This window comes from Aotus nancymaae, unplaced genomic scaffold (genome assembly GCF_030222135.1).
Source record: "Aotus nancymaae isolate 86718 unplaced genomic scaffold, 86718_ANA_hifiasm-v0.15.2.pri h1tg000099l, whole genome shotgun sequence".
NCBI classification, from domain to species: domain Eukaryota; kingdom Metazoa; phylum Chordata; class Mammalia; order Primates; family Aotidae; genus Aotus; species Aotus nancymaae.
In genome coordinates, this window is record NW_026988514.1 from 3,564,745 (window position 1) to 3,577,255 (window position 12,511).

The following is a 12,511-nucleotide window of genomic DNA, read 5'->3' on the forward strand; positions in this document are numbered from 1 at the left end:
GACAGGGCTCTATGGACTGAGGTGTGACCTAAGCAGTGAGGCGGGGCCATGCCGTGTTGAGATGGGGAAGAGTTGGGGGCAGTTTAGGGTGAGGAGGGGCCAGACTGGGGCAAAGAAATGGAGGGAGCAAGGCATGGAGATGCCCAGCTGGCCCCGGACCAAGGTCTAGGCTGCTGATCAGCACACTGCACACCAGCACAGAGACTGGGTTGACAGCCCTGGGCCCGGATATGGCTAGTCAGTGAGCCGCTGCCACCATCTAGAGGACAGGCTGCAGAGGAGGAAACCAGCCGAGGTGAGCAGCCTCCGTAGCATCACAGCGATGCCGGACAGCATCAAAGACAGAGGAGGTCCTGCGGGCAGCTGAGAGAAGGTGGGATACCCAGGAGGGGCGGCTTGAGCATGGGCCCTCAGCAGCAGCAGTGAGGCCAAAAGACGGAAGCAAGGAGGAAAATAGCTGTCCACGTGGGACTCTCCACCCAGCAAAAATGTGCCTTCCATGAATGATGCCAAAACACAAGGCAAGAATAAAGCCGGGCGCAGCCTCCTGCTGGTGGGGGTGGGACGTAGTGGCAGGTGGGGAGGTGGGAGGGGCAGCAAACCAGGCGTCCAGTTCAGCAGGGCCATGGGCTCCTGGGTGTTTGTTCAGCATAAACGTTCTGTGAAATGTATTCTTTATACATGTCAACTATTTGACTATAGTAAGAGAAAACATGAGTGGGAAGTGGGAGGGAAGCGATGGGTGGGAGGCAGGGTAACAGGTCACATCCTGAGAGGATAACAGTGTTCAGCATGGGATTGGAGGGACTCCCACAGGGACAGCTGGCCTGGGGTGGTGGGGACCACCTTTTTCCACCCCCAGCCCCAGGGAAGAGCCTTGGGGCATGTTTCCCATTCCCAGGAAGATGATTGCATTAGGGAATTGTCTCTTAAGGAGATTCAGCTGGGACATAATAAAGCTGTCATCTGCATCGTCTGCCACCCATCAAGCAAGGGCAGGCATGGGACTGGCGTCACATGAGGGGTTCTGCATGAACGGCCTGCTCTGCACACTCACCCTGTGCTCCTTCTAATTCACACAGTTCAGTTGTTATTCTTTTCTTTTTTGGAAGTCTCAAATTGCTGCCCTTGTGCTGCTGTCCTAGGGAAGTTTTTCACCATCTGGAGCTTCATTTGTGTTTCTGTGGCAGGGTCACCATGCCATGGTGGGGGGACCTCACAATGCCCCATCACAGCTGCCGGGTGGATGGCAGTGGGGGAGTGGGAGACCAAGGGCCACAGCCAGGAGCCTGTGTAGAGCTGGTGACCCCCCACCTCTGCAGACAGGGCCAGGCCAAGCTTAGTATGTGTGCACCAAGGGTACGGGAAAATGTATGTGCTTGGGTGTGAAAGTGGGTGTGCACCAGTATGAGCAAATACATGTGCTTGTCAGAGCCAGACTGGCTGTGTGAGAATGTGTGAGCTTATGGGAGAATGAGTGTGTAGCAGTGTGTGCCCTTGTGGTGTGTAATATGCATCCAAGAGAGTGTGTGAGAGAGAAAAGGAATGCATGTGTACCATGTGTCAGTCTGGATCAGACCAGGAGACAGCCCCACGTGGTCCCTGGGACAAGAGCAGTAACATGAGAGGCACAAAGCTGTGATGAAAGAGGGCTGGGGGGTGGGGAAAGCTCTGTGGGGCACCCTTGGCTGCAGGTGGGCACCAGGGAAGAAACCCCCTCCCAGCTGGGGTCAGAGCCTGAGGAAGGAGCTGGATGCCAGGCCGGGGCTGCTGTGCAGGTTCAGGGCTGGTAGGAGGCAACCCCTTGGGGCACAGGAACTGAGGCTGGGGCTGCAGGAAGCTGATGGCCAGGCTCAGGTGTGGGTTGCACCAGCGCCGAGTGACTGTATGCTTTGGGTACATGCTAGAGTGAAGCACACGCTGTCTTATGGGCTGCCTGGGCAACAGGACTCAGAAAAGTCAGGTGTAATGATGGGAGACAGGAGCAAGCCCTGGCCTGTCCCAGCATCGCTCCAGCTTCCTCCACGAATAAAGCTTGACCTTGTGCTGCCTGCAAAGGAGTCTGCTCCAGGCCTGACTGGGCCTGAGAACGTGCACACCTGGACAGAGAGTGTGGACTAAGGTGTGTGCACACACATGTGGGATGAGGGTGCTTGGGACTGGTTCGCTCTGCATCCAAAGGTGAATAAATTAAACAGCCCAGCGAAGTGTGGATCATTGGAAACAGTCTAGCACTTCACTCTGTCAAACACGAGGGCCGACTCTTTCCTGCTGAGGTGGGCAGGGTGGAAGAAGATGGGGTCTTGGGTAGCTGTGCCTCCATCTCTGTTTCTGTCTCCTGCATGCCCTGTGCATGCAAACACTCATGACACACTACACAGGCCTTGAAGGTTCCTGAGGTCTCTCTGAATGTGAGCAGAAACTTGGGTCTTTGGCAAGTGTTCTGTGAGCAAGCAGGACATTCCCCCACCCTGTCCTGCACGGTGCCAGGGCACAGCCAGCCTGAGGAACCAGAACCACGGTGGGGAGGTCATTGAGTGTTGACATGGGAATCCTCTTGGTTTCTCAGACAAGCGACACTGCTATTTGCACCGTCGGCGGGTGTGGGGTGTTCCGGACCACCGTGGTACTGCAGAAGTACATGGTGGGCCCAGCCCTGGCAGCCAAAGGTGTCCAGGCTGACACCTGTGTGCTAGGTGTGGAGGAGGATTCTGTCACCACATGGCATTTGGGCCCTGAACACATGGGGTGGGAAAAGTTTTGCAAGTCCTGCTGGTGACCTTCCCACAGTGCCAGGGGTGGCCCTTACCAGAGGTGGGTCTCAGCCCACAGGCCTGGCCTTGGTCCACAGACCAGGTGGCCCTGGTAGGCAGAATGGCAGCAGCAGGATGGGTGCCAGTCAGCAGGGCCCTGGACCTCCTGGCAGGCTCAACACCTGTTGGCGCTGGACTTCCACCATCAACTGCCTTAGCCATTATTCCAACCCTCAAGACACAAAGTCTCACAGCACACCCAGCTGTTTGACTTGGTCAGGTTTCTCACCTCTCAGCCTCAGTGTTCTTATCTGTGAAATGGGCAGTGAAGGGATCTGCACCCATTGGCTGTGAGTCTGCCATGAGAGTCTCATGATGATACACCCCTGTGCAGAGGTGCATGCCTAGCTGCACCTGCACTGGCCATTCCTCCTCTCCCTAGCATGCCTTCCCCAGTTCAAAGCTGGGGAAACTGGGGCCCTGGAGAGGCCAGTGATCTACAGAGGCTGCGCAGCCCGATGGTGTCTGACCAGCAGCTCTTCCCTGGCTCTCCCCTGTCACCGACCCTCCACGATTGGCTGCATCATCGTTTGTGGGCTGCCTGTTCTAGAATTATGAAGAATTTCAAGACTAGCAACAAAGCATTACACCAAGCTTGAGACCCCTGAGCAGGGCCCACCAGGACTGCCCAGGCTGCACTCCGCTGAGGCTGGCCCTACACCCACCTCCTCGGTTATCCCACCTTGGACCATATGTTATTCCATCCAGAAGTGCCTGTGACAAGCAGGAACATTAAGACAGCTGTGCCCAGCTGCAGAGACCACCTGGGAGGCATTTTAAGTGCATTTAAGTCTGTTTCTGCTTGCAGTCATTGCCTGACCCACAAATTCCTTTTGGCAGTAGGGAGACCAATTGGGATTGGGCCTCACACAATCCTGTAGGGATGGGCTCCACCAGATGGGAGCAGGAAAGCCCATTCTTTCCGGCACATGTGGTCTTTGTGGTGGGGGCTTTGGGGAACCCAGGCCTGTCCTACCTCCAGTCCCTGGACCACTGAAGGTGCATGCACATCTCGGAGGCCCCAGAGGAGCACCTGTGGGATTCCCAGTCTGGATCTGCTCCTGCGGCAGAAGGGTGCCCATTTTTCTGCAGCCTGAGCATCACCAGAGCCACCCTGCAGCCACCAAAGGGCAAATAGTTCTTATTTGGAAGGCCAGGGCCAGAGGTGTGTGTCCCAGAGAAAACTAGATCTGGCAGAGCTGTGTTGCCTCTCCCTACCTGAGCTCAGTCAGCCCCTAGAATCCCCTCTGGGGTGAGAACATGGGCCCCGCCACCTATGTGAATAGCCTAGACATGGGACACCACATGGGATTGTGAGGGGACTTTTCAGGGCCCAGGGCATCTGGCCCCTCCTCGCCCTGTGAGGCCACTGTGAGTTATAGTCTCTCACCCTCTTTGTCACCAGAAATGCATCCCCCCACGAAGGGCGCTGTCATGGGAGCTGTGTTCCTGATGTGCAGTTAGCGCTTCAAGACAAGCCTTCTGCTGTTCTGTTTTCCCAGTGTGGGACTCCAGATGTCTCACCTGTCCTCTTCCAGGCTCCACTTGGCACTTATGGGTATGTGGCACTGCATGGGTGTGTGACCCATCCAGGTGTTTGCGTGTATCCATAGTTCACTCTTTTTCTGGGCAAGATTCTGTGGCGTGGCTGGACCACAGTCTGCCTGTCCATCCACCTGCTGAAGGGCCTCTAGGCTCTTGGGTTCTGTGAATCATCCCTCCAGTTCCCACTACGTCATTTGATGGACATATGTTTTTACTTCTCTTGGATGAATGGAGTGGAATTGCAGGGTCGTATGGTAGGTGTATGTTTAGATAAAGATTTATGACTTTCCTGTAAAGAGCTTTCTTTATTTTTGGCAACTGTTGCCTGCCTGCATGGCTGGCAGTGTCTCCTGCCCTTGAACACTCTGGCTCTGGGTGACCTGTTGAGAAGCCTGTGTGGTTTGGGTGCCCTTCCGGCCTGGGTGATTGAGAACAGGCTTGCCACTGTGGCTACTGCCTCCCCTGTCTTCTTTCCTTTCTCTATTTTAAAGCAGTCCTTTTCTAGCCAGTATGTAACTACACAAATAATTGAGTGTTCATGTTCTCAGGACCAGAGTTGAAAAACTCCTGCTAAGATAGGAATTTTAAACTAATGTTTTTTTTTCTTTTGTCCTTGACGAAGCCTTATCCTCACCATCCCTCACTCACTTCCCTACTTCCCACAGTGGCACTGGGCCTCTACTTCTCAAGGGATGCTTACTGGGAGAAGCTGTATGTGGATCAGCCAGCCGGCATGCCCTTGCTCTATGTCCATGAACTGCGGGACACTCCTGGGGAGGTGCCCAGCTTCCGCCTGGGCCGGCACCTCTATGGTACATACCACACGTGGCTGCACAAGAACAACTGGATGCCATCCAGGAGGACACCGGTCACCTCTACCTTAACCGGAGCCTGGACCAGAGACCTAGAAGAAGCTCAGTGTCCACAGTAAGAAAGTTGCCTCCACTCCCATCCCCACACCCCACCCCACCCCTTCCTCAAGCTGCCCTCATAACCACTGACCCTGAGGCTTGGGGTGGCTTCCCTACCACCCCTGGTGTGGAGGGCATCAGCGGTGAGGTGAGGCTGGCCTGCCTCTGTGTCCAGCCTGGAGGGTGTGGAGGGTGTCAGGGGTGAGGTGAGACTGACCTGCCTCTGTGCCCAGCCTGAGAGAAGCCAGGACAAGTTTCAGGGCTGCCAGTGACCCTGGGGCTTCCTGAGACTGTGAGGCTTTGGAGACACATGGGAATCCGGGTACATGCTTCTGCCAGACCTGAATTTTTCTTCCAATGGTGCTAAAAAGGATTAGGAAGTTTTGAGAGAGGGAGTAAGTGGGGCTGAAAAAATCCCAAAGTTTTTGTAAGGCCGGTTGCCTCGCTGGGAGCTTGGATGCACCCCCCACACACCTTTTGTCCGAAAGCTCGGACATGCTCGGGCATGTTCCCTTCTCCCTTTCTTGCACAGCCTGGATTTCCCTTAAAGAACCCAGTATGCAAGCGGGGTCTTGTGATTCTAGCCAATAGCAGCTGAGTCTTTCTAGCCAATAGCAGCTGAGTAATTCTAACCAATAGCAGCCAAGTTCTGTATGCAAACAAAGGCTTGTAACCTTACCCAATAGTAGTCCTGCTCTCCCACAACCAATCAAGCTCCTTCACTCCCTATAAAACCCCACATCTGAGAGGAGTCCATGCAACTTCTCTGGCCCATCCTGTCGGACTGCAGAACCTTGCCCGGGAGCCTGAATAAATTCCTTCATATTGGATCTTCTTGTGTTGGTCTCAGTTTCTTCCTTTTAAACTCGGCAAGAACAAACCTTACAGTTTTGACTTACCAAATGACCTGCAACTCTCTGGAGAAGCGGCAGTTCCTAAGGAAAGCCTGACTTCTTATCAGAGCCAGCTTGTGGCAGGGACTCGTGTCTGTCCCGGGTGTCCAGGGAGGAAAGTGGAGCAGTCAGTGCTAGAGTCATGGCCTTATGTGACATTGCAGCTGGGAAGGGTGGGGGAAAGCAGGGTGCCTGTGACAGGGAACAGTGATGCTGCCCCCGGTAGCTTCCACCCCCTGCCACCCCTCCAGGGCCATGGCTTGTGCAGCCCCCGCAACCACCCTAAGCCCTATCTGCTGGTGAGAGGCAAGCCTCGGGCCATGAGTGCAGAGCAGGCATCCCGGCCCATCTGCCAGGGACAGCCCAGTGCAGGACAGGGAGGGGGCTTGGGTGGGCAGCACCCTCCGGGGTAGCCCAGGAAGTTCCTGGAGGAGGCAGTATCTGAGATAAGTCTTGGTTCTATGCACTTAGTTGCTGTTCTCTTCAACCTGAGCCCTCAGGGTGGAGCTTGAGAAATGGGAGTCCCTGGGTGGAACCAGCATGGAATTACCCCTGTGCCTGAGATTCCTAGAAGGTCTGAGCCCTCCAAAGCGGGGAGAGGCTTCATATGTGCCCAGGTCCTGTCAAGGAAGAAATCACAGAGTGATTTGATCAGGGAAAGTTTGTGTAAAGAATTAATTACAACAGAGGATTGGAGCAGTGATGGACAGGCTAGCAAAAAGCAGAGAATGACAGAGAATATGGGAAGAGCAGCTCTGAGGAGCAGCTGCCCACCTCCGGCTGAGTTGGAAGCTGGGAAAGCCCTCGCAGTACATCAGAAATCGCTTTGGCGCCTCGGTAATGGAACTTGCTGGAAATGCCCCCTCTAGGCATTGAGGAAGTCTGTCTGCGGCCACTCCAAACCTCTTTGGGGAGGGTGTGGCAGGTGGGGCGCTGGTCACCACTTACTGGAAAAGTTGCCACCAGCAGAGTCGGGGACACTTCAACCCAGTGCTCAGCACGCCTCCCTAAGGAGGGGCCTCTAAGCTGAGAACTGAATGAAGAGAGCTAGGCCTGTGGGGCACTGGTGCTCCGGGCCACAGGGCCCTGTAGCAGAGACAAGGAGGTAGCAGGTGGAGCTGGAGCACCAGGCTGAGCCTTGTGGACCTTGGTGGGGACCAGGTTTTGCACCAGGCCTGGAGCTCCTGCCTCCTCCCCATTCCTGACTGCCTGGCAAGTGTGGCCAATGCCCCCACAGGCCTGACTTCTCTCTCTGCAGACGGAGGCTTCCAAGTGTTCACCGTCTACCTCAAAGTCTTCCTGTCGCCCATGTCCCTTTGTGAGGTTGAGTGCCAGTGACCAGGCTGTGCCCGAGTGTACTTCTCCTTCTTCAACACCTCCTTTCCAGCCTGCAGCTCCCTCAAGCCCTGGGAACTCTGCTTCCCGGAGAAAAGCCTCTCCTGCATTCGTGAGAACCGGCTCCCAGGCACCTTCCACCAGTTCCGCCTGCTGCCTGTGCACTTCTTGTGCCCCAACATCAGCGTGGCCTACAGGCTCCTGGAGGGTGAGTGCCGACATTGTGGGGCTGCCGCTCACTGCCTGCTGCTGCTGGGCTTGCTCTGTGAGCCCTTGACACAGGCTATCTGGTTTATTCTTCACCGCCATGCCATCAGTTCATTCAGTATTCTGGAAATACCTCTTGCATGCCTGCCAGGAGCCAGGTACTGTTCTAGGAGCTAAGGATGTAACAATCAACACAAAATGTTGAAATCTTGCCTGCCTGCAGTTTTCATTTTATGGGACAGAGAGTGCATCCAAGCATGCCAAGGAAATCAGGTGGCTTCTGGAAGGAGCTAGCTGGGGAGGAAACCAGGAAGAGGGAAACACTGAGGAGGAGGGGAACAAAAGAAGAGACTTCCATTCCTCCATCGTAAATTGGGTGGTGGTGGCAGCGGGGGCTAGCAAAGCAAAGGTGGGAGGGTGCTGGGTATGTAGGTTTAGCACCTTGGAGGGTCCACATTGTGACCCTTGTGAGCCTGGAGGTCTCAATTTGACATAAATCCCAGAATTTTTTTTTAAGCACAAAAAGTCTTGCTCTAAATTATCACCATTGTATGTTAAATCTTTCCTTTAGTAATCACTTTTTTAGATTATTGAATTCCATCATGAACATTATCAAACATATCTTTTTAATTTTTCCAAAACTCCTTTTCAGTTTAAACTTATTCACCTTATCACATGCTTCCTTGTGATAAATATTGTAGCATTTTTATTATTTAAACTAGGAATATTAATACTAACCAAATCTAAAAGGTACAATTATAGAAGATAATGTTTTTAACATTTTTCCAGTACTTCTTGAATTTTGCAAGATTGTTCAAAGATTATTATTTTTATTAGCAGAAATGTTTAAAACTAAAAAAAAACTTTTAGTACCAGAATATTATTAACCATTTTTTAAACATCATCATTTATTTTGCATCTGTCTCCCTGTCTCCCAATGACAGGAGGTTGACCTGGAGTTCTGAGTGAGGCACTCGATCCAGTCTGCTGGGTGTGGTGGGGAACTAGGTGCCCTGGGGGTGATAGGGTGCAAGGGATGCTGGGTGCATGGGAGTAATTGAGTGTGGTGAAGGTGATCGGGTGCAGTGAGGGTGATGAGGTGGGTGAGGTGATCAGGTGCTGTGGTGGTGAGGGTGATTAGGTGCAGTGGGGCAAGCCGGGTCTGGTGAGGGTCATCAGTTGCAATGGGAGGGACCAGGTGCCCTGTGGGTGATTGGGTGTCCTGGTGGTGGCCGTGGCCCCACCGCACTTACCAGTCCTCCCAACTCTGCCGATCGCACATCACCAGCGCCACCTGAGTGCAGGGTAGGGTGGTAGGAGCCCCCCTTTCCCCTCCACAGCACCTGGCTGTGAGGGCCAGGAAGGGTCTCAGTGGAGCGGGGAGGGTAGGACCCAGCTGTTCTCTGGGGCTCTGGGGCTGAGCCCCCGGGATGAAACAGAGCCCTATGTGCCTTCTAATGCTACAGACTTCTTTCCACTGTGATGCTTCAAGACCTCCCCCCATTGCCCTGTGTGCCGCTGGGCTCATAACTCGGGTGTGTGGTGTTTCCACAGAGGTGGGCAGTTGTCATCAATACTTGTGTTCAGAACATTTTCACCAACCCCCAAAGAACCCAATACCCATGAGGAGTCACTCCGCATTCCCCTTTCTCCCCTGCCCGGCAACCACCAGTCTACCTTCCCTCTCTACCACAGTGCTCCGTCTGGACAGTTCATGTAAATGGAGTCACATAGTAGGTGGCATTTTGTGACTGGCTTCTTTCACTTAGCATTTTTCCTTTCACTTAGGTTAATCAGTGTTGAAGCATGCATCAGTACGCAAGCAATTTATTTTTATGTTGAATATGAATATACGTACAGTAACATCTGTTTCTTGTTTGATAGACATTTGAGTTGTTTTCACTTTTGACTATTACAAATAATGTTGCTGTAAATATTTACATACAAGTTTTTGTAGGTCCACCTTTTCACGTCTCTTGGGAGAATATGCCTGGGAGTGGAATTACTGAGTGATGTAGCAGCTCTATGCTTCCTGTGTTGAGGAACTGCCAGACTGTTTTCCAAAATGGCTGTCCCATTTACAATCCCGCTAAATTGCCCCATTTGAAGGGTCTCTGGTTTCCCTACAGAACCACTCAATCATGGTGTCAATACAACCAGCAGTAAAAGTACATCATACAACTGAGGATCCTTTTTCTCTCACCGCATTGACTAAAGCAAAGTGATTCTAGTGCAACCTTTGTAAACCTAAGCCAAATGTTCTCTGATTTTCCTTCCAGTTTTCAAATCTAAACTTTCACTATCACTATTTCAACTTCAGCATCACAGACTTGGTGCCCCATTGACCTGCTTGAAGCCTTTCCTGTAAAGGTTTATTTTGTTCCTAAATCCTTGTTACACCAAAAGTGAAGCATTTCTTCCTGCATCATTGTTGAGCACTACGCACTGAAGCTCTGGGCCCCTGCCCTGTCCCACATGGCCTGTGTAGTGCCAGCCATAAATATAGACACAAAGTGACTTATGGACCTTGCTTCAAATTCCAAGTGAAGAAAACAAGAGAGAAATGATGAAATCAGTAATAAAAATTATCAGTCTCTTTTCCTTCAATGTAATATACTATATAGGTGATTACTTAGAGTGTCAACTGAAGAGGAAGACTTACCTAACACTTCTAGGACATCTCTGCTCCTATTTTAAGACACTAATAATTTGGACACTTTTCATAGTCTTTGTAAACGGTTTTGTTTTTGTAACTCAAGTTCATGACGTCATATGACATACAGAATAACAGAGCTAATAATTCTTTGACCTGCTTTCTCACCCACATACTCCTTATAATTTATTTGGTTTTCAATGATTCAAGTAATGGGATCCTACCACTTCCTATTGGTAGCAGTTTTACAGTTTGGTGGTGCTAAAGGTTCGTTCTTCATGCCTAATATGCAGTTGGAGTAGTTTTTGTTTTTGATTTTTTTGTTCTTTTTACCCTTTAAGTTCTGGGGTACACGTGCAGAACATGCAGGTTTGTACATGGGTATGCACATGCCATAGTGGTTTGCTGCACCCATCAACCCATCATCCACATTAGGTATTTCTCCTAATGCTAGCCCTCCCCTAGTCCCCCACCACCCAACAGGTCCCAGTGTGTCCTGTGACCATGTATTCTCATTGTTCGACTCCCACTTATGAGTGAGAACACACGGTGTTTAGTTTCCTGTTCTGTGTTAGTTTGCTGAGAATGATGGTTTCCAGCTTCATCCATGTCCCTGAAAAGGATATGAACTCATCCTTTTTTATGCTGCATAGTATTCCATGGCATATGGTGTATAAGTGCCACATTTTCTTTATCCAATCTGTCACTGATGGGCATTTGGGTTGGTTCCAAGTCTTCACTATTGTGAACAGTACCACAATAAACATACACATGCATGTGTCTTTATAGTAGAATGATTTATAATCCTTTGGGTATATACCCAGCAATGGGATTCCTGTGTCCAATGATATTTCTAGTTCTAGATCCTTGAGGAATCACCACACTGTCTTCCACAAAGGTTGAACTAATTTACACTCCCACCAACAGTGTAAAAGCATTCCTATTTCTCCACATCCTCTCCAGCATCTATTGTTTCATGACTTTTTAATGATCACCATGCTAACTGGCATGAGATGGTATCTCATTATGGTTTTGATTTGCATGTCTCTAATGACCAGTGATGATGAGCTTCATTCCATATGTTAGTTGGCTGCATAAATGTTTTCTTTTGAGAAGTGTCCATTCATATCCTTCACCCACTTTTTGATGGGCTTGTCTTTTTCCTGTAAATTTTGTTTAAGTTCTTTGTAGATTCTGGAGATTAGCCCTTTGTCAGATGGATACATTGCAAAAATGTTCTCCCATTCTGTAGGTTGCCTGTTCACTCTGATGATGTTTCTTTTGCTGTGCAGAAGCTTTTTAGTTTAATTAGATCCCATTTGTCAATTTTGGCTTTTGTTGCCATTGCTTTTAGTGTTTTAGTCATGAAGTCTTTGCCCATGCCTATGTCCTGGCTAAAAGCTATATAATATAGATGAGATTATAAATCTGAAGTTTTAACACTAACAAAAAGAAACCCAGGTCATCTTGCTAAGTCTTGTTTCTATTTTGTTCCTGACAGTAGAAAGGCAGTTGTATTTGGTTATATTAGTCCTAACTATTTTTGTTAATTTTATTATTTGCAAAAATGTTTTGTATGTATTCTATTTATAGAGAGATAATGATGTAACATTTTTGTTAAATATGGATATGATTTATGATAAAATGAAATGTGTTTTTGTTTCTTTGTTACCAATTAATGTACATCAATTTTAAAATACATTAAAGCAATAGCAAAGAAAATAAAGAAATGCCATCGAAGTCTCTTTTCATGTTAACATGTAGAGATACACTGCTTCCTAAGGATCTATAAGGAAAGATGTGGATTTTAATTCTAAAATCATAGTTTTCGGGGGGAGATCCAAGATGGCCGATTAGGAGGAACTCGCGAATGCAGCTCCGAGAGAACGCGCAGAGGGTGAGTGGACGCCGCATTTCCAGACGGATATTTACTGCCCACAGACCAGGAGATTCACAGGGGGAAGAGCACCACAGGTCGCCAGCGCTGCTGGCTTGAGTGGCGCGGCCGCCGCTAGGCCTGCACCCTGAGGCAGGGAGCAGCGGCTCCTTCTGCAGAGTGAGTGCGACTGAGTCCTCTGTAAGCCAGCAAGGGGAGCTGAAACAGGGAGTCAAGCCAGGAAATTCCCCGGACAAAAACGCGCCACGAATCTCAGA

The 12,511-nt window shown here is 50.4% G+C and overlaps 1 pseudogene; it reads left to right on the forward strand.

Annotated features, from left to right (window-relative positions):
* The first annotated feature begins 4,582 nt into the window (after positions 1-4,582).
* Positions 4,583-12,258, forward strand: LOC105712525 (proto-oncogene tyrosine-protein kinase receptor Ret-like; annotated as a pseudogene).
* The last annotated feature ends 253 nt before the right edge of the window (positions 12,259-12,511 follow it).